The sequence below is a fragment of the Equus caballus genome, chromosome 5 (genome assembly GCF_041296265.1).
Source record: "Equus caballus isolate H_3958 breed thoroughbred chromosome 5, TB-T2T, whole genome shotgun sequence".
Classification (NCBI taxonomy): Eukaryota; Metazoa; Chordata; class Mammalia; order Perissodactyla; family Equidae; genus Equus; species Equus caballus.
The window spans coordinates 104,681,251-104,708,362 of record NC_091688.1 but is presented as its reverse complement, the minus strand read 5'-3'; the positions used below and the strand labels follow the sequence as shown (position 1 = coordinate 104,708,362).

The window sequence follows — 27,112 nt, the reverse complement described above, 5'->3', positions numbered from 1 at the left end:
GGATGGCACTGGAGTCTGGGGCTCTTCCTCTTCACCATCCTTCCTCCCCTGCCTCCTCCCGTAGCTTTCAGCATCTGCATAAGACCTAGGGTGCGACTGCCTGGTCTGTTCCCTCCCCTTCACTGTCCACGTCAGAGCAACCCCAGATGTACCATTTTCATCTTACACTGGAGTATCCCGGCCCCACCTGACTTAAAATTGCGGTTCTGACATAATCCAGCCCATCATGGGTGTTTCCGTGTGCATGTTTTCTGGCGCTCCATGAGCAAGCCTATGTTTCTACTAGGACCAGTAACAAACAAGGAGCCATTTCTCAAAGACACATAATTCCCCACTGCAGATGGCAGGCCTTGCTGCAGAACCTCAGGGCCTATGCTGTCGTTCCAACAGTGCTCACCGTAAACTCCATACGACATCTTTTTCAACCACTGACAATTCCATAGGGTCTGCACAAGCAGGAGCATTGCTAGCACACCAGCCTGGACCTCAAGAATGCCCTTAAGGCCATCAAGGATGTGCTGGTGAGGGGCTGGCCCACTGGTATAGTGGTTAAGCTTGTGCGCTCCACTTTGGCAACTGGGGGTTCCTGGATTCGGATCCCAGGTGTGGACTTAGCACCGCTCATCCAGCCAAGCTGTGGCAGCATCCCACATAACATGAAGGAATACTGGCACAGATGTCAGCTCAGCGACAATCTTCTTCCCCAAAAAAAAGAAGAAGAATGTGCTGGTGAGAGGGGCACCAGCATCGCTATAAGGTGCAGCGGTGGCCTCTCTGCAGGTTGATGCTGACAGTAGGAGAGTGGTCTCAGAGCTGGGCTCCCTAACAGCATGGGCACGATGGAGCCCCTGTTACTTTAGGTGACAGAGCTTCAACACCAGAAGCCAGGCCACTGTGACCCGGGTGTTCTCTTCCTCTGAGATGTCTTCCCAGATCCACGCAGGTAAAATCATCAGCAAATTATGGTGCAATCTTGTGCCAGGAGCCATCTGTCTCCCACATTCCACTGAGGATGAGGTCCTCCTTGCCCGTTGGTCAATAAGTGAGCCAGTCCCCAAGACTCTGTTTTCTCAAACCTCTCTTGATATCACCTTTGTTCTGTTTAGTTCCCCTGAGAAGCAGACACTGAGATGGATTTGATGGATGAGCGGTCTATGGGGGGAAATGTGCAGCCGCGTTGTGGCCACATTCAGGGGTAGACTTGAAGTTCAGCAGGGAGGGACAGTCTGCACTCAGCTGTGAGCAATGAAGCTGTTCATCTACAGATGTGGAAGGAAAAGTGGCCCAAGGTGAGAACAGTACAGCGTCCCGGCAATAGTAACCATCTGAGCAGACCACAGGGACCTTCATGCAAAAGCCTGGAAGATGAGAGATGAGGAGGCCTGGGATAGAAGCATGTGAGCGACCACAAAGTATGAAGTTTTGTATCTCATTAATGCACACCGGAAGCACCCACCACGGCAGAGGCGTGGAAGAACAAAGTAGACAAAATGACTCAGCCAGTCGACAAAAGCCGCCCTTTCTAATCAGCCACCCCAAACTGGTATGATGGACGGGTGAATGGAGCAGCCACAGAGGCAGAAATGAAGGCCACGTATGAGCCAGACAGCACAGATTCTCCATTGCCAAGGCTTCTGCTGACTCTGAGCATCCACCCAACCAGCTGTTTCATAACAAGTTCCCTACCTTGGGTCCCTTCCATCCTGGATGGACCAGCAGTCCATCCTCACAGGGACTGACATCCATTCTACTCACTGACTTTCCTCTGCACAGAGCTTTACCCAGCACTGCAATCCGGGGACTCACGGAATGTCAGATTCACAGAATGGAATACAGACAGCACAGCGTCTGACAAGGGACCCACTGCACAGTGAAAGAGGGGCAGGAGCTAGCCCAGGAGCTGGGATTCACTGGTTGCACAGGGACAAAAGGAAATGAGAACGCTTTAAGTAAACTTGTTTACATTAATTACCAAGCATTTATAGATTTGAAAGGAGTCACATTACCACGCATATAGGCAGGCTGGAAATCCAGGTGAGAGTTGATGTCTTGAGTTTGAAACGACAGGGAAGGTCAGCGGGCTGGAAACTGTCAGCATTTCTACGTTGCAGTCTTAAAGTAGAATTCCTTCTTCGGTTCTTCTTTCTCCTCTTGCATTCTACTATAAGCACGAAGGAGAAACCATGCAGCACCTTCAACACTGCTCGGAAATCTCGGCTAAATGTCCACGTTCTTCTCTCATCAGTTCTACTTTCCACCCAATGGAATAAAACTCATCAAGTCTTCTGCCACTTTATCATAAGAATTATTACAATTTCCAGTAACATGTTGCCTGTTTCCATCTGAGACCTCAACAGAAGCAACTTTAACATTCATATTTCTACCAATAATTTCTTTAAGGCAAGAAGGTTTTTTCTACCAAGTGCCCAAAACTCTCCCATCCTCTCCCATCAGCGGTTCCTAAGCCGCTTCCACATTTTTAGGTATTTGTTACAGCAGCACCCACTTCCCAGGACCAAAATCTACATTAACTTCCCAGGGCTGATAGAACAAAGTCCCAAAAAACGGCAGCTTAAAACAGCAGGGATTTATCATCTCACGGTGCTGAAGGCCGGAAGCCCAGAATCACGGCCTCAGCAGGGCCGTGCTCTCTCGACGGCTCTAGGGGAGAGTTCTTGCTTTCCCCTTCCTGCTTCTGGTGTCTGCTGGCGATCCTTGGTGTTCCTTGTCTTGGAGACGCATCACTGCGGTCATACAGCCATCTCCTCCCTGTGTCTTCACCTCATCATCCCTCTGCGCATGTCAGTCTCTGTGTCCAAATGCCCCCTTTTAGTGAGGACACCAGTCATATTGGATCAGGGCCCACGCTCATGCCCTCACTTTAACTTGATTACCTCTGCAAAGACCCTATAACCAAATAAGGTCACATTGAGAGGGACTGGGGAGTTAGGATTTCAACAAATCTTTCTGTGGGGAACAATTCAACCCCTAACACTACGTAAAAGACATTAGCTGTTCAGGCTAAAGATAATGTCCAGGCTTATTTGGACGTGCAAAGCGCTTGCAAGGCCACTCAGCATTCCAAGCCCCACAAGTTGAAAATTACTAATTTAGTCAAATCTCCCTCATTTGATAAATGGAGGAAATGAAGTAAAAAATCAAACCCATACCTTTTGACTTAAAATCCAGCCCAATGGTATTAGTACACGAATCTGCTCCACTCCCCACCTACACCATTTGAATAGAAGAGATTCCAAAAAGGTCTGATTTTCTAGTAACTAGAATCTTTGGGTAACCAAATGTACCATTTCCCAAAACTTTAAAAGCTTTAATTGGATACAAATACTTTTAATCACCTAAATGGAAAGTAGTTATTTATAGTTACATCAGTCACCATAGGCCAAATGGTTACTCAGTAATAGAAGGCCCCAAATCTTGTTGGCTTGCAGTGACGAAGATGCGCTCCTCACCCACATTATCTGTCCACCAGCGGTCAGTTCTGGCTTGGCTCCACTTTGTCTGCGTGCTATTGCCCAGACTGAGCAGTGGCCTCTTTCTGGGGCCTGCAGGAAGGAGAAGGGGGCCCCGGCACATAGCATCTTCCTCAGACTCAGCCTAGACTAGGAAAAGGAGAAACCCCTCTGTCCCCTCCACCAGCCTTACACATGCCAAACACCAAGCGACAACAGTGCACCACTGAGGGAGCCGAAAGGCATGGGTGAGGGACGCTGCTCTGCGGCACGTGGCACCGGGAAAGCTGAGAAGCGAGGGTGAAGGACATGCACTGAGAAAGCCCTGCAGCACCACAGCTCCCATCCTGAGCACAGAGGAACCACAGAAAGGACAAAACCCACGGCCGACTCAGGTCCCGACCAGACCTTCCCAGGCCGCCGCATCACTGGCCTGACGAGATCTGAGCCCATTTCCAGGAGTAAACAGTGTTTACTCAAGTCTCTGTTATTCCGCATGAGGTGCATGGTGTTCAATAAAAAAATTACAAAGACACAAAGAAAACAACCCATTGTCAAGAGAAAAAACAATTCAACAGTATCAAAACCAGAAAAGACACAAGTGCTGGAAATGAAAACAATTGTGGTTAATATGTAAAGAATTTAGAGAAAAAGGAATGTTAGGAAAGCATGTGAACAGTAGGAAATTTCAGCAGAGAGATGAAAATCGTAAGAGGCAAATGGCAACAGGAGAAATAAAAGATGCCTGTGTTGGCGATGAAGAATTCCATTGTCGGGCTCATCACTAAATGTGACACAGCCAAGGACAGAATCAGTGAATCTGAAGATGGATCAGTTAGAAATTACCCAAATTGAAACACAAATGAGAGACAGGTGAACACAATCAAATAAAACATACAGAAACAGAGCGTGGAGAGATGTGTGACAACATCGGTCCAGCATCTGTGAAACTGGAGTGGTAGAAGACAGACAAAGATGCAGGAAAAATATTTGAAGGGATAAAGCCCAAGAATTTCACAAAAAATAGCAAAGGACATCAAACCACAGATTCGAGAATCTCAGAGAGCCCCAAGCAGGGTAAAGAGTAAACACCCCACTTTGCTATCCTCTCAGGGATCCTGAGAAGCAGCCACAGAGAAGGTCCACGTGTCATAGGCGAGGGAAGACTGAGTTTTGTCCACACTCATGTAGGTGACGGAGGCAGAGCCCTGAGGACTCCAAGGCCTTCGCTTCTCCTCCGACTGCATTGGTTTGCCACTCTCCACGTACCCGCGGTGCAGTCGTGGGCCGGTTCCTTAAATCTCATTCTTCCTCTTTAAAAGGAGTCTAACAATGCAGCGTTCCTTTCAGAAAATATATCAAGAGAGCCCAGCACAGAACTTGCATAATTCCATGCCCCACAGTCTGCATGACTTGGGTGTGGGGACCACCTGTGACTCTTCCGTCTCTGAGTCAGGGGCTGAGGCGAGCATGGGTTTCTTCTGTGCCGGGTCCCATATTTGTCTGAGGGTCCTGTGGGTCCTGTTCCTTGTCATGGCTGGAGGAAACGGGGACCAGGATAGACCTTGCGTGGTGACTAACTTTGCGTCCTACATCTTTCAGCAGCTCCCTTCTTGTCAAGTTGGAGAATCATATTTTCTAGTGTATTTGCTTCCTGGGGGCGAGGATGGGAAAGAAGGGTTGGAACAAATTCTTTCTATCTTCACCTCCTCCCAAATCTTCCTCTGTTACACCTAAACTGTTGTTTTCTAAAACATAAAAACAGTAATTTCATTTATTTTTTCAATTTTTTTATTTATATACATATTTTTTCAATTGAAATTCACAATAGTTTACATCAATGTGAGATTTCAGTTGTACCTTATTTCTTGTCTGTCACCAGAGAAGTGCTCCCCTTCACCCTCTGCGCCCACCCCTTCCCCTGGGAACCACTGAAGTATTTTCTTTGTCCATGTGTTTGTTTATATTCCACATGTGAGTGAAATCACACGGTGTTTGTGTTTCTCTGTCTGGCTTATTTCGCTTAGCATAACACCCTCCAGGTCCATCCATGTTGTTGCAAATGGGATGATTTTGTCTTTTAATGGCTGAGCAGTGTTCCATATATGTATAGACCACATCTTCTTTATCCAATCGTCAGTCGATGGGTACTTAATTGCTTCCACGTCTTGGCTATTGTGAATAGTGCTGCAGTGAACATAGGGGTGCATATGTTATTTTGGATTGTTGTTTTCAAAGTGGTTGGGTAGATACCCAGGAGTGGGATCACTGGGTCATATGGTATTTCTATTTTTAGTTTTTTGAGGAATCTCCCAACCGTTTTCCATAGTGGCTGCACCAGTTTACATTCCCACCAGCAGTGTATGAGGGTTTCCTTTTCTCTACACCCTCTCCAACATTTGTCGTTTTTGGTCTTGGTAATTATAGTCATTCTGACTGGTGTAAGGTGATATCTCATTGTAGTTTTGATTTGCATTTCCCTAATTATTAGTGATGTTGAGCATCTTTTCATGTGCCTGTTTGCCATCTGTGTATCTTTCCTTGAAAAAAATCTTTGACAAAGGAGCCAAGAACATACAATGGAGAAAGGAAAGTCTCTTCAATAAATGGTGTTGGGGAAACTGAACAGCTACGTGCAAAAGAATGAAAGTAGACCATTATCTTGCACCATACACAAAAACTAACTCAGAATGGATTAAATATTTGAATGTAATAACTGAAACCATAAACATCCTAGAAGAAAATATAGGCAGTAGACTCTGTGGCATTGGTCTTAGTCACATCTTTTCAAATACCATGTCTACTCGGATAAGGGAAACAAAAGAAAAAGTTAACAAATGGGACTACATCAGACTAGAAGCTTCTACAAAGCAAAGGAAACCATCAACAAAACGGAAAGACAACTCACCAACTGGTAGAAAATATTTACAAATCATTTATCAGACAAGGGGTTGATGTCCTAAGTATGTAAAGAACTCACACAACTCAACAAAACAAAGCACAAACAACCCAGTCAAAAAATGGGCAGCAGATATGAACAGACATTTATTTACTTATTTATTTTCTCCACTTTGCAGCAATGCTTGTTTTGTGTTTCTGAGCCTAAATGGGAGGATGTCAGGGGGCCCAAGAGATGCGCACAGAGAAGGGGGAAATGAGACCACGTCAGTCTATGTCACAGACCATCACCGTCATCACTGTTATGATCATTATTATTGAATCACTGTTAGTTTAATAAACAAACATTTCTTTATGGCTCCTCAAAGCAATCCATCCCCACTTTGTCCGTGAAAGCCCAGTAAAGCGGGTGTGGACACTGGCAGTCATCCAGCAAGCTCTGGATTATTCACGCTGTCTCTCCTGTATCTTCTAGCTCCCAGCTCCTGCCCCTTGGCTTGTGGGCTTTCCTGCCTCTCAGTTTTGGTTTCCCTGCCTGGGTTCTGAGCACTCCTACCCCTAATCCATCGACTCTTCCCTCCTGACTCTCTCAACCAGCACTCTCTGCCTTGTCCGCTCCCAGGGACCCGAACCTCAGCAAGGACCCTTCCCAGCAAGCACGCAGGCTCTTTTCAAGGGTGGGTGACAAAAGCACTGCAAAGGAACCAGGTTTCAACTTGCTCCAGCCAAAGTTTCTGTCTCTCCCTCTTTTCCTCTTTCTTTCTCTCTTAAAGAAGTCTGCTCCAAAGTATGCAAACATTTACTGTGACACATATTTCCCCTTCTGCATAAAAGAATATCAGCACGTTGGCTGACGCACGGGCCCATGTGTTCCTTCGCCAAGGTGTGATGAGCCTGGGAGCGACACACGCGCCAGGCGTGGGGGTCCTGCCACGGTGTGGTGGGGGTGTTGCTGTCTTGTGAAACAGGTGCACGGAAGCCCATGTGACTAGGAGGCTCCGTGAAGTGAAACTGTGGTTACTCAGACCCACGGCTCCAACATGGGACTATCGGGTTCAGACTCGACTCTGTTTATTTAGCACCTTCCCTGTGAACTTAGTGGACCTTAGGACTTACTAAGTCACAAAACTCTTCTTGCAGAGTGAAAATTACACCCACAGAGTTGAGGACTCGAAGAAATCAGGTGGCCTTTCCACAGTGCTTGTTCTCAAATTTTAGCATCATGAGAACCACCTGGAACTGTTTCAACACAGATTGCTGGGCACGACTCCCCACCCCCAGGGTTCGGAGCAGCAGTCCTGGGGTGGGGCCGTATAATCCGCATTTCTAACATAGTCCCAGGTGACACTGCAGCTGGTCCAGGGACCACACCTTGAAAACCACTTTTCTAGCATGCAGGTGCACAGCACTGAGGTCTAAAGCCGTTGACTGAAGTATGAAACGTCAGTGCTGTTGGTCAAAACCAGGATGGCCAAATCAGCTGTTCTGCTCAAGAGGCAGGGACGGGGCGGAACCCTGGGTCCCACGCCAGGGAAGCAGAACAGCGCTGGGATGAGGAGCCAAGTCAAAGGGCTCGAGGGGACTGCCACAGGCATGTCCAGACTCCCCAGGGCCGCAGAGATGGGTGTCGGGGTGGGTCCATCAGGTCCATCTAGACGATTAGAGGGGTCAGGAGAAGATAACAATTTTCGACTTTTAAACATTCCACTCTTACTGTGGTTTGTGGGTGGTAAACTCAGTTTGTGCCAAGAGATAGGAATTGAAGACAGAAGTGTCCAGACAGTGTGTGCACGCGCATGTTAATAGGAACAGGTGAGGCTCCTTTCAGCTTATACATTGCATTCTTCTAATTTCCTAAGTGTGGGCTCCTCATTGGCCATGGAGGGGTTGCGTTCAGAAGTAGAGGCAACTGCCCGTGACGTGGAAGACCTCGCAATCTAGTGCGATCCGTCAGCCTGTCGGCGTGGTGGGCACAGAGGGAGGATTAGTCACTTCTAGTTTGAGAGAAGTGGTGTCAGAGAAGGCTTCACAGAAGAGGTGACACTTAAGTGCACCTGAAAGGTGAGCAGGAACATAGCTGGAAGGGACGTTTGAAGAAGGGCCTTTGTCTGATGTGTGGAGGGAAAATAATTTTCTCTTCCAGTGAGGGAATAACATCCTCCCTTAGACTCATTTCCACCCACATTGGAGGAAAACTAGTGTTTTGATTTTAAAAGACTTCCCAAACAAAGGCAACAGCATGGAGGGGAGGGCCATAGGAGCACACACACGGCGCAAAGTCAAGGTCTCCCTGAGCAGAAAGCATTTCGTTCTACCCTTCCCCCCTTCCTGCTGGCATCCCTCAAGGGAGCATTTCATGCAGAGCTGTCGAATTTCCTGAATTCCACTGTGTTTGCACAAACTTCTGAGAGTCAGAGGGTAAAGCAAAGGAAGTTTTGTACCTTAGAGGCATCCTTTTTCCTTCCACAGACAGTATGTTGTTTGGAAGAATTAGCTGTTGGTATTAATAGTATAAAATATAATAATTACTATGTGCATTGCTTTATAATCCCACTAATGGACTTGTGTTGGTCTGCTTGGGCTGCACTAACAGGAATCCGCAGACAGGGTGGCGTAAACAACAGAAATTGGTTTCTCACGGTTCTGGAGGCTGGAGGTCCAAGATAGGGGCAGCAGGGCAGTTTCCAGTGAGGCCTCACTTTCTGGGCTGTGGGCCCCCTTCTCACTGTGTCCGCGCGTGGCCTGTCCTCCGTGCACACGTGGGGAGAGAGTGGTCTCTGAGCTCTCTTCTTATAGGCACTAGGCCTATTGGACTAGGGCCCCGCCCTTGTGATCTCATTAACCTCAATCACCTCCATAAGGGCCCTAGCTCCAAGTGCAGTCACTGTTGGAGTTGGGGCTTCAACATACGGATTTTAGGGCAGAACAATTCAGCCCGTAATAGGACCATAAGCAACTCAGGGTCAGACGGCTTATTCAGTTTATTTTATTTTCCCTGCATTTCCTCCCTATTTCCTGGTACACACAGGTCATTTGACTTAGATGGAATTAAGTGTCCTCTCTCGGAAAATCTTCCCAACAACATACGAGACAGGCAGGGGAACTGTTATCGTCACCCCAAATTCATACATGAGTAACCATGGCTCACAGTAAGCACACAGAACACGCCAGGCGCTGTTCTGAGCTCTGCGTGAATTCACCAGCGTGATTCCCATTTTAGGAGTGAGGAATTGAAGCCCAGCAGGGTTAAATAATTGCCCATGATGACATCTCTGAAACGGCAGAACCAGTAGCCAACCCCAGTGGCCTGGCTCCAGGGCCCACGCTCGTCCTCTCTCTGTCGCTTGTCCTCCTCCGGGGGCCACAGAAGCCATATGTCCTGCCCCGGATTTCTTATTTGGCACCTGTGTTAGTTTTCTAGGCTACCATAACAAGTTACCATAGACTTGGTGGCTTAAAGCTACACAAATTTATTCTGTCACAGTTCTGGAAGCCAGAAGTACAAAATCAAGCCCTTGGCAGGGCCACACTCCCTCCTGAAGCTCCAGGGGAGGCTCTCCAGCTTCTGGGGGCTCCAGGCCTCCCTGGCTTGTGGCTGCATTGCTCCAGCCTCAGCCTCTTGTCTTCATCTGCCTCTTCCTCTCTCTCTCTCTCTCCTCTGGGCACCTCTTGTAAGGACACTCATCACTGTACTTAGGGCCCCACCTGGATAGCAGGACGGTCTTAACTCAAGACCCTTAACTTAATTACATCTGCGAAGACTTTTTCTTCCAAATGAGGTCACATCCACAGGTCTAGTGGCTTGGATGTGGATGCATCTCTTGGGGGTACCCTTCAGCCCACTGGAGCACCAGGACCTGGCCACGATCCAGCACGCGGGGTGCCATCGATGCCTTCTCTGCTGAGCACGTCCTTCCTGGAACTGGCCCCCTTGCATCCTCCTCAGTCTCCTCCAAAGGGGCACGTGGTCCCCACCACGTAAAGCACGGCCAGCCCTCGGGCACACTAGCCCAAGGGACCCAAGGATAGCAGCCCTGAAGAGTGTGGGCGTGGGACGGAGCGAGAAGAGTGACAGAAGCAGACTCTTTAAGAGTGGCTGCTCTTGGCAGCTGCATTTCCCAGCAGGGCCGGCACGAGCGAGGTGAGCCAGGCGCCCCGGGCACAAGGCCTGGGAGCCGGCGCTGCAGGGCCAGAAAGTGAGGCCTTGGTGAGCCCTGGGCCAGGCTGCCTCACCCCTCTCACCTGTCCCGGCCCCGCCTCCCTGCACGCACACTGGACAGTTGGAGGAGCTCGGTGTGGAGAGAGAGGAGCAGGGAAGAGAACACAGACCTGTAGGGAAAGCAGCGGGGGAGCAGAGTCCAGGGCGTTGAGCCCCGGCTCTCTTCTCCTGGAGCCTCGGAGGATTTCTGTAATTTGCTCTATGAGATGCTCCAGTGACCACATTAATTAAGATATTAATTTATACGTATGGTACTTAAGCTTTCTGGGTTGGGTTTCTGTCATTTGCAACCAGAAGAATTCCAACACAAAGCCCGAGGTCTTTCCACTCCCGATTGCTTCCTTTCCTGTTATTTCCTGAGATGAGGAGACTGAGGCAGAGAAAGGATGCGATGCCTGTGAAGCCGCGACCCAGACAGCGGGCGCCCAGGTCCCTCTGCGCCGACCCTGGGCGGCGGCCAGGACCTCTCTGCGTGAAGCTGGCTCCCGCGTCGCTTCTTCATAGAACGTGAGTCTCCTGTCCTTTCAGCGTGGGGACAGAGAGCTGCTTTAGTTGACGATTTAAGAAAGTCCGCGCCAGGATCTGACTCGCTTTCCCACAGGGCGCCGGGAGCGCGGGCCTCCTGTGGCTTCTGCTCTCCATGCTGCTCCTGGCCCATCGCGGCTTCGAGCGCACCTGCCGCCACATTGAATAGGCTGTTCTCAGAATTTCAGAGAATCGAGGCAGAAATAATTAGCATGGACTAGTTAACGCTTCTTATTTTAGCTTCTCAGAAAGAGACATGAAATCTTTCCGCAAACCCTTGGTCTCACTCTGATCTCGTGGGAGCCCTCCTCGTGTGGGACCCAGAGAATCAAATGTCCCAAATCGGCCACCTAACACTGCGCGGCTTCGTCCTCCAGAACAGAACTCGAGAGGAAAAGGAAAGGAATCAGAGAATGGACCGCGTGAGGCCAGCGTCCTCGTCCCGCTGGCTGGGAAGGGCTCGGCTTGTCTGTGGGCACTGCCGCCCTGGGAGCAGTGACACTGGTTGCCAAGTGCTTAGGGCAGCTCTGTCCCGGAACGTTCCACAGTCCCTCATTCAGCCCTCACCGGCCTCCCACTGGTAGATGCACAGCCCATTCTACAAGTGAGGACGCTCCAGTTTAGAGAAGAGGAAGCAGCTGCCCCGCCACCGACCTGGATCCGGGTGAGGTGCCACGAGGCCCAGCCCTGTGCTGCTCCGAGGCACCAGATGGGGCCTGTGGTCCCCACTTCACGAGCATTTAGCCTCTACCCCGAGGGCGAGGGGAGGGGTCCTGGGATCTGCAGGGTTCCTGGGCTTTCCGAGGATTTGTTATCTGCCTGCACTGGTGTCAGAGGAGCAGAGGAATCTTCTGCTCAAAAGCAGCTGAGAATTTCTTTCTGGCTCCAAAGCCAGACCCAGCACCGGTTGCCTCAGCCCGATATGTATTAAGTTAATAAATTTTTCCCTGTCTATCCTCCTGTTGGAGCTGTTACTGCATTTTTCTTCCTTTGCTAAAAGTTGAATGTATTTTCATTCTCAGCCCTTTCCATGAGGCCAGTGGCCAGTGGCTCTTTCGTCATTTCCCCTGGGCTTTCCTGTTTCCCGAGCTTGCTCATCACACAACAGGGTGGAAAGATCTAGAATGGGGATCAGAAGACTGGGCTCTCAGTGGCACCCTCCCCAGACTGTATGACTCCTAGCGGGTCCCTCCCACCCTCTGAGCACAGCGTCCTTGTCTGTAAAGTGAGGAGTCGGGTTTCAGAGCCTCCAGGGTGAGCCCTCAGCCAGGCCAGCTGCTGCGATCTGCAGGACCTTCTCCATGTGTCTGGGACACTGCTCCTTCCCCATCCTCTGCCCTGGGGAAGCGTCTCAAGCCATCTCTCCCAGGGGAGAGGAGAGTTAGCTTCTTCCTCACCCTGCAGAATCCACAAACACAGTGTGGTAGAAATAGAGATGCAGAGACACAGAACGTGTCCTCGGTGCAAGGACAGGCAACGAGGACTCAGGGAGGGGCCTCCCTCACCTGGCAGGAGAGGTGTTAAAGGAGTTCACCCGGCGAGGTCGTCTCCAAGCTAGGTCTGCAGAGCGGGTAACAGGGTGTTCGTGGGCCCAGATTCTGCTGTCGGCTGATCTAACATCAGTCCAGACTTGAAGAAGCAGCGGCTGAACGACCTTGAACAAGTTACTTTACCTCTTGGTGTCTCCTTTTCTTCCCCTGTAGGGTGGGGATCACAACGCTGCGTTCATAGGATGGGTAGGAAGAGCAGATGACATTCATCATTAAAGACCTACAGGCGCCTACCACGTGCCAGGACTGACGCGGGTCCAAGAACACTGTGAAGAAAGATAAAAATTCCACGTAATCAGACAGTCCGAGACACAATCCTAACTCTCTGCGTGTATTAACTCCTCTGACACTCTCTTCGGCCCTCTGACGGAGGCCTGTCATCATCTACCATTATTCGTACTTTGGAGACAAGGGATGGGCCTCAGAGAGCATCACTGATTGGTCCCCGCTGGCATAGCCGGTAGGTGGCGGATCCTGAACTCCAGCCTGGCTCTGACCCAGAGTCTTTTCGCTGAGCATGGCCTCACCTGCCCCTGCCCACCTCGCCACAAGCTCACTGCTGCCTCCACACAGGACCATGGGCCGGCTGTCAGGACAGTGGGGACACAATCAGACAGCAACCACCAATGTAAAGTCACCGCTGACCCCAGGGCTGACCCAGACCCAGGCCTGGCCCATTAGAATGCTGCGTCTCCCTACCCCGAGAGATTGGCTCAGTGATGTACACATGACCCAAAATGGCCCTGGAACTTCCGCTGGAACAGATGAGAAAGGTAAGCTCTTTCTCAGGGTTGCTGACTGCTGACATGGCAGCATGTAAGCCTGGAGCTGTTGGTGGCACGAGACTGAAGCCAACCGAGGAGGAGCCAGAGCCACAAGACCCTGAGGACAGGGCCACAACCATCCTTGTGTCACGAGCCATTCAAAGCCGTTTGTTTAAGACCGTTTGGCTTGGGTTTCTCTCTCTGGCAACCAAGAGCCTGACCAGCACACTCAGGAAACCACACATAATGTGCTCTGTACATGATACCACCTCGCACCTGGGTGTTCTGTGTATGGTTATTTTTGGAGAACAAATAGGAGTTAACCAAGTAGAGAAGGAAAAGGCGTGCTCAGCAGAGTGACCAGGATGTGCAAAGGCACAGATACGAGAGATCATTGCCCATTAAGGAGACAGTGTCTGTGTTAACCCGACTGCAACATCCAGTCCCCAGCATCTCATCGTCAGGGGCTGACCTCCGGAGGGCTCACCTCAAATGAGAGCTTCAGTATCTGGCCTGTAATTTTCCTCTTCATTTCTTTGCACATTCTGGAAAATCTTAAATGACTTCACAAATATATTCTGATTCGCTGCATCTGCAGTAAGTTGGCTGAAACCGTGGGATGGCTGACCTCAGGGCGGGTCCTCACGGTCAGCAGAAGCACGGTGCTTGCATTTAACCTCACCCTCACCAGGGTCTCGGCCAGGAGGGTCGAGCCCATGGCAGAGCCCAGCCTCTTCCTATCAGCCTATCCTCCTTCCACCCACGTTACAGCTGCTCTGATCTCCAGGTCATGACAAAGAAACATCTCAGGAAGGTTACGGGGTGGACTTGACACTGCAGGTGGCTCTGGGTTCTGGAACTTGAACGCTCAGGCCTGTGCTCTTTGCATCATGCAGCCTGCAGTCCAACTGAAACAGGAGACTTGTCATTAACCCTTTCTATTGCCCATCACCATGATGTGATTTCACAGAGATCACTTGTTTTCACCCCCAAACTCCTAAAGGCTTGAGGGACGTGTCCTGCGTCTGCCCGGAGCACAGACACCACAGTGTTCCCACAGCCACCAGTGGGGAGAGACCACACTGAGAAAGCACACGGCCATCAGGTGACTTCTCTTGTCCATGGCTGAGTGGCTGTGGCGGGCCTCCTGGCTGGAGCTGGTGGGCAGGTTCCTGCGGGAGATATGGACTCCGCCCAGTGTATTTTCCAATCAGATGGGTCATATTGATAACCATATTGTTAATTCCCATATTGTTAATTTTATACACCTGCTGATTTTTGTCTGCTTCTGTGATTGTTTCATAAGAAGTATTTATTAAAAGTCTCCTACTGTAATTGTGCATCTGACTCTCTCTCCTTTTATTTCTGTTAGTTTCTGGTTCATAGGTTTTTGAAGCTATGTTATTAGGCATATACAGAATTCTGATAGCTTACTGATAGATTTACCCCGCCCCTTATATAGTTATGAAAAAACTCTGTTTATCAATACCCTTTGCCTGGCAACCTACTTTGATACCAGTAAAGCTACACTAGCATCCTTATGATCAATATTTGTGTACTACCTCTCCATCCATGCTTTTAACTCGGAACTTTGAGTCCTCGTATTTAAGATGCATCACTTATAAACAGCCTGTAGTTGAAAACCCAGCGTGATGTGCTTTGACTTTTTATTGGAATATTTATTCTGGTTACACTTAATGTGACAATGTGCTTGCTGATGTATTTGGGTTAAAATCTACTATCCTCCTATTTATTTTCTCGTTGCCTTTATCCTTTTTGTTCCTTCTCTATATAGTTTTCTTGGATTTATGGTGTATTCTTTCATTGTATCATTTTCCCTCTCCATTAGCATGTTAAACAGGCATGCTTTTTTTTTCCTATGGCTCTCCTACAGAGCACAACACACCCTCACGTATCAGAGTTCTACAAATGAGAACTTCCATCATGCAGGCAATTCAAGACTTAGAGCACTTTAACTCATCCACCCTCACCCACCTTTTCTGCTATGTTGTTATGGACTTCATTTCTCCATGTATGTCAAATACAATAGGCAGTTACTATTGTCTCACACAGTCTATATTAACTTGGATTCACCGCACACGTTTATCCTTTCCATTGGTTTTCATTCCATTTTGCATTTCCATACTTTCATTTGGAATCATTTTCCTTTTGCTCGAATAACTCACATTAGTATTTCCTTTCCTTGCTGTCGTGGACATATAGCAAACTGAAAATAACCCAAGCAAACAGCTAAAAATACCTTCTTCACATTAATCTACTTCATTCAATAGCACCCTGCTCCTTTCTCCACCTCCTTTGTCCCTCTCACTCGCTCTTCTGTTCCAGCTGTGCCCATCCAATCCGAAGACACAACAATGGCACCATCATTCTTCCAACCTGAGCTCCCTCCTTCGGCATAAATCACATTGCTTTGAACAGAATCAGGCTGCTTTCCTGAAAACAGAAATTATACGAAGGAAGAGAAAGATAAGGAGAAAGAAAAGGGGTAGAAAGAGAACCTGGCAGCACCTCACTCTCAGCGAATTTTCTTGAGTAAATGCAGGCCAGCTCCCTCCGGCCAATCCAGTCATTCCGTTTGTAGGTCAAGACAGGTTGTGGGAAGGAGATGAGGGTGGAAAGCGGAGGGAACGTTTGCAGGTGTAGGAGAAAGAGATTTGGTGACTGGTCACCGAGGTTGAAAACCAGGTATGCAAAGATACATCTATTTCTGCAATTCAAACATGTGTCTGCAACTAGAGATTTAAAAATTATGAACGTGAGTGGGTTGCAGGGAGATTGTGCTCACTCCTGCTTCTCACAGCCGCCAGCCAACCTGACTGACTTTCATCCTGCCTGTGTTCCCTCATTTACTTTGGTCCCTAAGGCGTGTGAGTCTGTGATGTCCATAGACTTAGGTGACACCTGCACACTATTGTTTCCTTTGAAGTCACTTTTTTTTGCTTTCATCATTTGAAAAGGATCTTATTTTCTGCCCAGGCCCTGTTTTCTCCAACTTATAGATATTTGGATGTTACAATAGTTCTTTTATAATAAATCACTAACAATAGATACTTCACTTTTTCAATTGATCTAAGTTGAATATTAAGGTCAACCATTGCAATTTGGACACTGGCCTTTGGGAATGTACATAAAAAGCTCTTGAGAAGCCTGCCTGCGCACTCCTTTCTCTGTGGTCCAGTTGGTCATCAGTCCCCTCTGCCGCTTCATCAGTTTGCATGTTGTGGTTCCTGCCCTTGCTGCGAAGTCATGATGGGTGCATCTTATACTCCACAGGCTACATAATAGCTTTTAACTGTTCTAAATAAATATCTGATTGTTCCCGGTCCAGGGGATTTTTCCAACGAAACATCTCAAGGAACGGTCTTTTTCTTTTTAAAAAGGCTCAAAATATGCACATATTTATGTTATAAAGTTTACATGACCCAACATTGTATACATGAAGACTAAGTCTCCTCGCTTGCAATGACAGTGCTCAGCACTCCCAAGATAGGTAGATGGGTCTCTGCTGTGATGAGGGCCTCACGTTCTCGGGCAGCCCGGCGCAGATGCCTGGCCTGCCTTGCTGAACAGCAGCCGCCTCTGCTATGGGAACAAAAGGGGAAATGACCTACATAGGATTGTGGAGTCAGAAGCAGAGATGGAAGGTTCCAGGTTTTTGTGGGATTCTTAGAAGATCTTCCAGTCCTCCTGGATATAATGTGCTTGGGGCTGAAAGGGGAGGGGCGCGTGGAGGTGGCATTCAGGAAAATCCATTTTGCCAAATACATAAAAACGTTCCGTGTGTGCATTCGAAAGGAAATGGAAGCCATATGTTTCTGATTCATTTACATGTAATCCATCTAAATATTATTTTTTAGGAGATATTTAATGTCCAAGAAACCTGCCAAGACTTCTTATAAACATTTTTTCCAAAGGACCGGCTGCATTGAGGCAGCTGTACAAGAAGTTATCCTTGAAAAATGGAACTGGTTTCAAAGTCTCAAGCAGATTTTAAACTTCCCAAGGGCAGCCTGACATGATAGAAACAGCAAAGACTTTGGCGTTGAACAGAGTTGGATTTAAAATCTCGTTTACTTCTCATTAACCATCACAAAAATATATTTCTATGTTTTTGTTTGTTTAGACTCTATTTTGTGCCAGGCAGAAGATGCAATATTGAATTAGGGATTCAATACCAGAGAAGCAGAATAAACAATACTCCTCTTGTCGTTAATGTAGTTAACGAGCCTGTATTTTCTTATTCCAAGAAATGGAGCTAGCAATGCTCATCCTAAAAGATCTTCAGGAAAATCATTCAGCATGTCACACACTGCCCGGCATGCCAAACACTCAATGAAAGGAGTTCTCTTCCATTTTCAACCTCTTTCCGTTTGAAGCCGCTTTTCCCAGTCAATCGGTCTGCACACACACACCTCACACAAGGGCCCGGCTCCTCTATGCCCTCAAAGACCACTTCACTGGGGTGCCTCACACGTTTGCTCCTCATCCACCAGGTCCAAGTGGCTCTGGTCTCAGAGTGCAGAGCAGTCTGCTTTAGACTAGAACTGAATGACAATTTGTAATGAGGATAGTTAAAAAAAAAAAAAAAAGAAAGAAAAGCATAAACTTTGAAGTCAGGACAAACTGAACTTGAATTTTGGATTTATCATTCACAACCTTTTCATCCTGGTCAAGTTTCTGGGCTTCAGTTTCTACATCTGTAAAATGGGATGAAAATGACCTAATGTGCAGTGTTGCTGTGACAAGTCACCTGGAATAATATATGAAAGGTGCCCAGCCCAATAAAGGCAGATCTTGTTACCTCCATGAAAAGCAAATCAAAATATTTCATTTTAAGGGCTTAAAGTTCAAAACCACAATATTGCAATCTTCTTGGTGGATTATAACCTGTTTAACACTTGAACTGTAGGCAACCAACTTGATAAACTCATCAATTCCACCCATGAAACATCCATACCTATACCCGTTGAGTCTCTTGAAGATGCCAGAGGTTAATCTCTGTCACGGGAACGAAAGCACCCTGTACGTGGTTTGCGATTCTCCACTGAGATTTCCATTGCAGGCATGACTAATCAATCACAGAAGGCTTTCCCACTAAGGGTACGCAGGCAGTACAAATCACTTGGAGCTGGCAAGTAAGATAACCGTTTGCAACGCTCATGTAATTCATCAGTTTGCATGACCCACTCTCCTTAAACCTCAAGTCTGTTTGACAGACATTTATGTAGCCCTTACTGTGTACCTGGTCATGGAGCTGTAGAGATAAGTGAGCTGCGACTCGTCCACCAGGTGTATTACGAGGCAGAATAAATATTTGCTAGCTAGAGATTTGAACTGCTACAGAGAAGAAGAGGCTTGGAGAATTGAAGCTAAGGAAGATTTAGTTTTTTCTTGTTTGCTCACTCTCTCCAGAGCACAGCAAATAGAGCCAGCAAATCGTAAAGATCAAAACTGTTTGTTAAGCAAGTGAATGAGAATGAATTTGCCGAGCGCGTGTTGTGTTGATTTGATATTTGCTCAGGTAGAGAACAATGCAGACTAAGAGGAAACCTTGGGGACCTCAAAAGGAGAGAAGCCTCTGAGCTGGATCGTGACGAATAAGACACTTCCACCAGAGGGAAGAAGGAAGACACTCCAAGCAGAAGAAATGACCTGAACAAATACGCCAAGTGTGGACACTCACGGCCTGAGGATGCTTTCTATTTCGACAGATCTGGAATATGTGCCTCGCCCAGGCCACCTCCTAAGCTTGGACAGACGGAAAAACAACAACGCTTGTGGCCAAGGGGAACAGAGCTAGATCAGAGGACGGTGGCTATAGGTACCAAAGAGACGCTGCTGTTTATTTGTTTTCTTTGGACTCTACTAACGCTCTTTTTCCCAGCAGTCCATGCTGCCTGCTTCATCGTTAGCACCCGAACATCTTGTTTGTTTCCACCAGACGGAAGTAATATACAATTATGCAAATTACCTCAACTCCAGGAAAGGAATCACAGGCCAGTCAATAATGTTGATGCTTTATGAAAGGGCAGCTCCTCCTGGAAGAAATAGCACGAGGGGCCGACCGCGAGCAGACATTCTGCAGCCTGCAGACGCCTGGTCCCCACAGCGCAATCTATTATCATATTTCCACATAATTAGTTTGTTTTCCACTTGAAATCAGAAAACAATTCGACATTGCCTTCCCCGCCTCAGGATGGAGAAGCATCCAGTGGAATTCTCCTGCGAAGGTTCATATGGTGAATAATTAGTAAGAATTAATCTGTGGAAATTGAAGTTTCGAATACCGTAGAACTCATGAATAGTGCATGGGGTAGCAGGTAGAGAAGAGGAGAGCAGCGTTCGTGGCCGACAATCGTGGACGACTGCTGGCAATCGTTTTTAATCAACACTGCACGAGCCAGAAAGAGGAACATGAGTACAGGCATGGAGAGATGCTGTCCGATTGTAACAGGCAGGATAAGGAAATGTTTCCAAAGTCACCTATCTCTGTTCATTTTCAGCTGTTTTTATCTGGAAAGGATGCTCTGGAATTGGAGAGTTTTCCTCCAATCGATGCTGACGGCGTCAACTACTGTACTCCTGTTCTTCAACTTTATTACCCCAATTTACCGACAGCTTAACTGGAAGACTCAGAGGCCCAGGGATGGGCTGGAGTCGCCAGCTGCTAAGTGGAGCCCCTGAGATCCCAAGGGAAGTCTTCAGGACATGACGGCAGAACCCAATAGCTTAAGGGCAACAATGCCTGGGCTGCAATCAAACTGATGCAGGTTCCCATCTTCAATCCACCCTTTTCCTCGGCTGAAGTAGGCGTATGTGATGAAGGCATCTAGGGGATGAAGTTTCTGAGGGTCACACGAAATAGTACGTACAAGTCCTTCGCACAGTGTCCAGCACACAGAAGGACACGAATTACACTTACATTAAAATGTTAATACAATTATTTCTCAAGGAGTACTCTGACTAAAAATATAGGCATCTCGGGGCACCTGGATGGAGCTGTAGCTCCCTTCTCCCTTGGCCCCGGGATGGCAGCTTTCCCGGGCATCTGCTCACCTGAAAGTACATTTACATGGAAAATTTGAAAGCGATCAGGGTTAATGTCTCCAATTATTAAGTGACTGGAAAAATGGGACAGCAGGAACACACGGCAGGGGAACATTTTTCAGAAGTAGAAAGCAAAGTTATTTTTTGTAGATTATGGAGTGCTTTTATTTTCTGCGGCTGAGCACACTTGAGCAATCCTTGCTTGTGATTACTCTAACAATATGGTCCCCAGAGCTGAAAATACAGCCAGAGCAAAGAAACAGAGCACCTTTTCAAAGGAACAACTAGTGTATTTTCCTTTTTACCCCAATTATAAAATTAAACTCATTATAGAAGAAAACTACATTAAAAGTAGAAAGAAAAAAAGCTCACCCTAACCTTAAAGATCCCCCCCCGTTAATGTTTTTGGCATTTTAGCTGTTTTCTTCCATTTTTTTTTCTGGGCATATTTTTCCATAATTGTTGTCATACTGTATCTGCAATTTAAATTTTCATTTTCACTTAAAATGGTAAAATAAGCATTTTTACCAAAGTTCGAAAAGCATGAGCATTTTTTTAAGAAATAAATAAAAGTAGGATATAATCAATACACAGAATATCAATTTCTCTCCACACAAGGAATTGTTCTCAGATTCGGAGATCGCCTTTTGTTTCTGTCTCCAAGAGTGGTTTCCCATCCGAATGCACATTTGCCTCTCAGGGCATCTGTTGGGTTTGGAAGAGGTTTCCAGATTGAGATGAGAAATGGTCATTACAGTTAAGCTGCAACTTCAATCTTGAAAATGAATGAATGGATCCAGTCCAGTCCTTTGGCTGGGACCCAGTCTTTAAAATCCAGCAGAACAATGAGTATGTGGCTTCGCAGCCAGCTGGTATCAGACATGGGCAGGGAGAGTGTCAAAATATTAGTGACTTTTTTGCATTTGTCAAAGCTGAGGCCAATGCAAAAAATGCAGACAGCTTGCAAATTTGGGTTGTGCACCACAGGGTTTTTGTGTGTGTGTTTTTTTCAATCTTGCCCACCGGATGTCAACATTTCCTTGCTTTCTGACTACATCTCCACAAAGACAGAATGAAATACATTTTACTTTGAATATGAAAACCGCTATAGATTTATCATCAACGCATCAGCCACTAATTTATTACACTCGGGCAATGTACTCAGCTGGAACAAAGGGGCCATCAGCATTTCCATGGCAATCTCTCCTTTTCTTTCCTTGGTTTATAACTCATCTGCTTACTCAGTTGTGCCTGAACCTGGCAGGCAAGGTCTCAGTGGGAGAATAAATATATTTATACAAAATGTTTAAGAAAGGCTGCCCACATTGAGTTAGAAAAATAAGCATATGCTAGTGCTGTCTGGCACTCTCTTTGCAATTCCTGTATCTCTCCAAAAAGGAAAAAAACCTACAACCGAACATTTTTATTTTATTTTTAAAAGAAACACTGCTGGCAGGCAGCGTGCAATGTGGGCTTGATGAGTTGAGGTTTTTTTTTTTTCTCTCTCTCTCCTCTTTATCTTTTTCTGCCTATTTCAAAGAAACTATATAGGAGAACAAACTCAATGCTTCCAGAATTAAATAAAATCAGTTACTCCCATGCATATGTAGCCCAGTCATCTCTCCATCTCTCTTTATTTCCTGAGATGAGAGTTGGCTGTTTCGCGTGCGTGACCATCTCAGGTTCTGCACACCTCATGAGAAAGAGCTGAGTCAGACTCCTCCAGACCTGCCTTATCTCCATCCGTCGCTTGTGAATGTGTGAGCTTGCCTTGCTGAGCCTCAGTTTCCTTATTTGTAACATGGGGACACCAAATACACATCTTGGGACTTCATTGTGAGTACTGAGTGGCCCTGTGTCAGGGACCTATTCGTCTTATAAATGCTTGACGCCCTCTCCGTTTTACTGTGTCAGGTGAGAATTATCCTGGAAGAAGGAGGAGGAGGAGGAGGAGGCAGAGTCCATGGAGCCACTAGTAATGGTGATGAAAAGTAATAAATAGCATCTCTACAGTAGTCGCAGCTGTGAGGCACCTGTATTGTCATTAGGTCACTCGAGCCTCACAGCATCCTAGTGAACTAGTTATCATTACAATCATTCCCATTTGCTGATGAGAAAACTGAAGGTCTGGAAGATTAAACATCTTGCCCACAGATACTGTATGTTGAATGACTAACCAAACTCAGAAAGGCAATGACAGTGATGACATGTGACAATGTTGGACCTCACCTAAGCCTTGTGCTCTTGGAAAACAGCAATGGTCAAGAAATCCCATCATATTCCCAAAAATGGCCCCGCTGCGTGTGACCCATGTACAATGCATGGATGAGCCTCTTGCTTCTGGGTGACAAGACCAGACTCAGACCTCCAAACTCCCATTCTTTGTCTCATGCATGATTAGCTGAGCTGTTTCTTTCCACTGACCAAACTGGACGAAATGCCCATAACTTGGCTTGACCAAACTCCACTCGGTTCTCTCCTTCCCCCAGGTCTCTGAACTCTGGCCGCCACTGAGCATGTAACTTAGAACAACCCTCACTTAACAGCCTCTCCTGAGAATCAGCTGACTTCGGTGGTGTTTCTTCTCTCTATAAAAGAAAACCTGGGGCCACCCCAGTGGCATAGTGGTCAAGTTCATGCACTCCACTTCAGCAGCCTGGGGTTCACCAGTTTGGATCTCCAGCGTGAACCTACACACTGCTCATCAAGCCATGCTGTGGCGGCATCCCACATAAAAAACAGAGGAAAATAGGCACAGATGTTAGCTCAGCAACAATCTTCCTCAAGCAAAAAGAGAAGATTGACAGCAGATGTTAGCTCAGGGCCACTCTTCCTCACCAAACAAAAAGAAAGAAAGAAAATCCCTTTTCTGTGCAAGATGCTTGCAGAGCTTATGGTCACAGCTTTCTCTCTATTGCAATAGTCTCATTCTCCTTACTGCAATATTCCTTTTGAATAAAGTCTCCCCCTACTGAAGTCCAGATTTGTTTTTTATTTGACATGTTAGTAATAATATAAGTGATTTTTAACATATATGTAGTAGTTAGAATTAAGCATTTTTGCAAGAATATCATAACCAATATTTGTATTGAGCTGCAGCTCTGTTTTTTAAAAAATACTTCCCCATTAATTATTTCTCCAAAATAATTATTCATCATCAATAGGACAATTATTGCCCTATTTTAAAAATAGAGCCCATGAGAATGAGAAATAAAGTGACTTACTCAATTTCACAGAAACCAGTATATGGATCCTTATTTAGGAAGTGCGCAATGCTGGACGGGAGCATAAGCCTCCGCTGGCTGGTCCTCTGTTCTTCCACTTGTGCAGGAACACAAGCCAGGCTGGGCTCACGCTCATTTGAAAAAGGCCGATCTTTTGTGGGCTGGTGATAAAGTTCAGGCAGGGGTCTTTACCCGCACAAGTTACCGCTGAAACCTAATTTTGATTCATAATTTATTTTATTTTCCTTAGAGGGTGCCCTACCAACTGTATAATCTTCAAGTCCCATAAAACCCCTGAGAATAACGCGATATGTTGTATTTGAGAATTATGCCCACATGCCTCTGCTTTCACAAGATCACTCCTTCCAGGCAGCACAACGGCAGAATTTCCACAGAGACAGATTTTTGTGAAGGTGCTGTTTCCCAACGTGAGTTCTGCGTAATGCTAATTTTATGAGACTTTAACAAGTGATCCACAAAAAGAGAATTGGTGGTCGAACAAAGGAGAATCATTCAGTTAGAAAAGCTACTTTTTTAAATCTGCAGGACTCCTCAGCGCCTTTAATAGGTTAGCCAATATAGTGATTGTCAAGAATTCTATTTTAATGGAACATCTCCTTGCATTAACATTCCTAGGAACAGCTTTAAGAAATGCTGGATTAAGAAAATGAGTCTCCAGGGAACCTCTGTTTAAGAGGAAACATACAACTCAGGAGCAATAAAATAAGCTAATAAAAGTCTTTTATACTTTAGGATAAATGAAGTAATCAGGTGAATTTTTAGGTTCTTAGCCAGAGCCCAATGCAACGGAACACCAGAAAGAGTCAGCTTGGACAGGGAGCTGGTGAGGACCTTGAAGCCAGGCCACGCCTTGGTGGCAGCCGTGGTGGATCCAAGGGGTGTGTGAACATTTTGTCTATAACAAGAAGCAAGCCAAGGAGCCCAGGGCTCTTGAGCGGCAGAGGCCTCCCAAAAGGAGGATGTGGGCGGTCAGCAGACATTGACCTCACACACTGAAGGGCAAGAGCTAGTGTGTGTACGACATTTTTTAGTCATAACAGTGCTGCTTTAAAAATTCTCATTTTCTTCCTTATCTCTAAGCAGCTGTGGTTTGGGGAATGAGCCCTGTATTCAAAGTCCGGCCGATGGAGCGTGTGCCTCAGCCGCTCTGCATCCAGCTGCAGGAAACTGGACAGACGCTCGACGCCCTGAGCCTGAGTTTCCCATTCTCAATGAGGAGACAACACTCGAGCTCAGAAAACGGTTGCAATTCATGGAGAAACTCACACAGAGCCGGGCACCACACCCACTCGCCTGGGTCTCAGCTACAACTCTGGGATGTGGGTGTTTCATAATTTCCATCTTGCAGGTGAGGAAATGGATGCTTAGAGAAGGTAAATTCCTCGATCAATATTACTCAGCTAGCAGAGGCTCAGACTCTGGACTCCCGATTTTGAATCTTCACTTTTTTCCACATAGCAGGTGTTTCTCTTCATAAGCTTGCCACAGCTAGAAGGTGCCCGAGGATGCGGTCTGGAGCTCCACAGAGAAGGAACCAAAACAGCCATGGGACAGATTAGAAACCAAAAAAGTGTAGCCCAGTCTCCTTAGCATCTCAGGAAAGGTCCCTGGTCCTGCTTCTACCCACTTTTCCAGAAGCATTCCTTGTGCTTCCCCACCTGACACTTGGAGTTCCAATTATACTCAACTTGTACTTCCCCCAGTACAGCTGCTGTTGCACAGGTCCCTGGATTTGGTCATGCTGCATAAACCTCCGTTTCTTCGCCCCACCGTTTTTCGCCAAGACGATCGTCACGCCTCACCCTCGGGTTAGCAGATCTCCTGCAAGCTTTCTCTTACGCCAGGTCTAAGGCCCTTCCTCTTCACTGACACAGCAACCTGCCTGGACCTCGCTCATGGCACCGACCACCCGAAGTGTGGGTTTCAGTTGATGTCTCCTCATCTGCGGAACCGGTCTCTTTCGAAATTTTGTTGCAAGAAACAGAAGCCTATTCAAATTCTCTTAAGGCATCATTGAAATCTGAAAACCAAATAAATAGTCAGGTCTTGGGAGGTCAGGAGTAAGGCCTTCTCAGGACCAGAGCAGCAAGAACTCATGGACCACTGTGTTCCACCATTTACACAACTCAGGGGTCAACTCCCTCAGTGTTTGTTCCTTAAATTCAAACTTTTACAACAGAGAAACTGACTCCACTGGGTCGGGTGTCTGCCCACAGACCAGCAGCTGCATCCAGAAGAGGAGAAAAACTATTACTAATGTGGACACCTGTCCCATCGCTTCTTCAAGAATGTGGACACTTCCAAGGAGCAGAGAGCAGGCTGGACAGGGAACTTGACCATGTGAATGAGACGGAGAACCCCTCAAGAACAGGGCAGTCTCATAACCACCTTTGTATTCCCACTTGCTGGCATCGTGTGGGAACATTGTGGACACCTTATAAATATAAATAATGAGAGAGATGACTTGTACCACTTAGAGAGCCTGCCGCCCTTCTTGAGTCCAGCACCCCCTCCAAATAGATGAGACCTTGAGTTACGAGAGATTAATTTCATTTGGCCGTCAGGCAGGAGTGCTCACTCGGCAATTTTTAAATGCAAATCCAATTGTGGATTGCTCACAGGTAATTTTGCCTTATTTTCTTCTTTTTTTTTTTTTTTTGGAAGAATTGACTAGGATTCAATTCCAAAGGATAATGACCACAACCAGTTATATTAAAATGTCAGATATAAAGTAGAAGTAATTATCTGTCCTTCAAGAAAATCTTGATGTATGGAACCAAAAGCCCATTATATAGTCCATTCATCAACGTTTATTCAATACCCACTATGTACACAATATTGTACTAAATGCATAGGAAGCTTTCAAAGGAGTGCAAAGACCAGCTTCTGCTCGGAGGAAGTATACGCAAGTTGGCTCGAATAGATTGTGACCACACAATGGGTCATAGTTAATGAACTCACATAACATACTTTACTAAGTATTTGAAACAGTAGGAAAATTTAGCCTGAAAAAGAAAAGATTGAGGAGAATACTAAGCAACAATCATGCACTATGCAATCTTCCGGACGTGGAGTGTTCTTGCGGCCCTTGTGTTCTGCTGCAGGAAGGTGGATAACAAGGAAACAAATAAACACAATCATTTCACATAGATAAGAGTTATGTGGGAAATAGAACAAGGTGTTCAATAAAAGTGGCATATTGCTTTAAGGGGGTTTCTGTAGATAGGGTAGTCGGGAACGGCTTCTCTAAGCTGAATCCTGCGTGATAGGGAGGAGCTAGACGAGACAAACTGTCTGAGCTCAAGGAGCAGTCAGTGCAAAGTCCCTGAGAAATGAACGAGCTTGGCGTTCAAGAAACAGTGAGAAGTCTCAG

At 46.7% G+C, this 27,112-nt stretch overlaps 1 long non-coding RNA gene across 1 annotated transcript in view; it reads right to left on the bottom strand.

Annotated features, from left to right (window-relative positions):
* Nucleotides 1–5,243: 5,243 nt before the first annotated feature.
* Nucleotides 5,244–27,112, bottom strand: part of LOC138924174 (uncharacterized) — a 35,829-nt gene continuing 13,960 nt past the window's right edge. Inside the window, exon 2 of the long non-coding RNA XR_011438932.1 lies at nt 5,244–12,928. This is a non-coding gene — a long non-coding RNA (uncharacterized lncRNA). The remainder of the gene's footprint in view (nt 12,929–27,112) is intronic.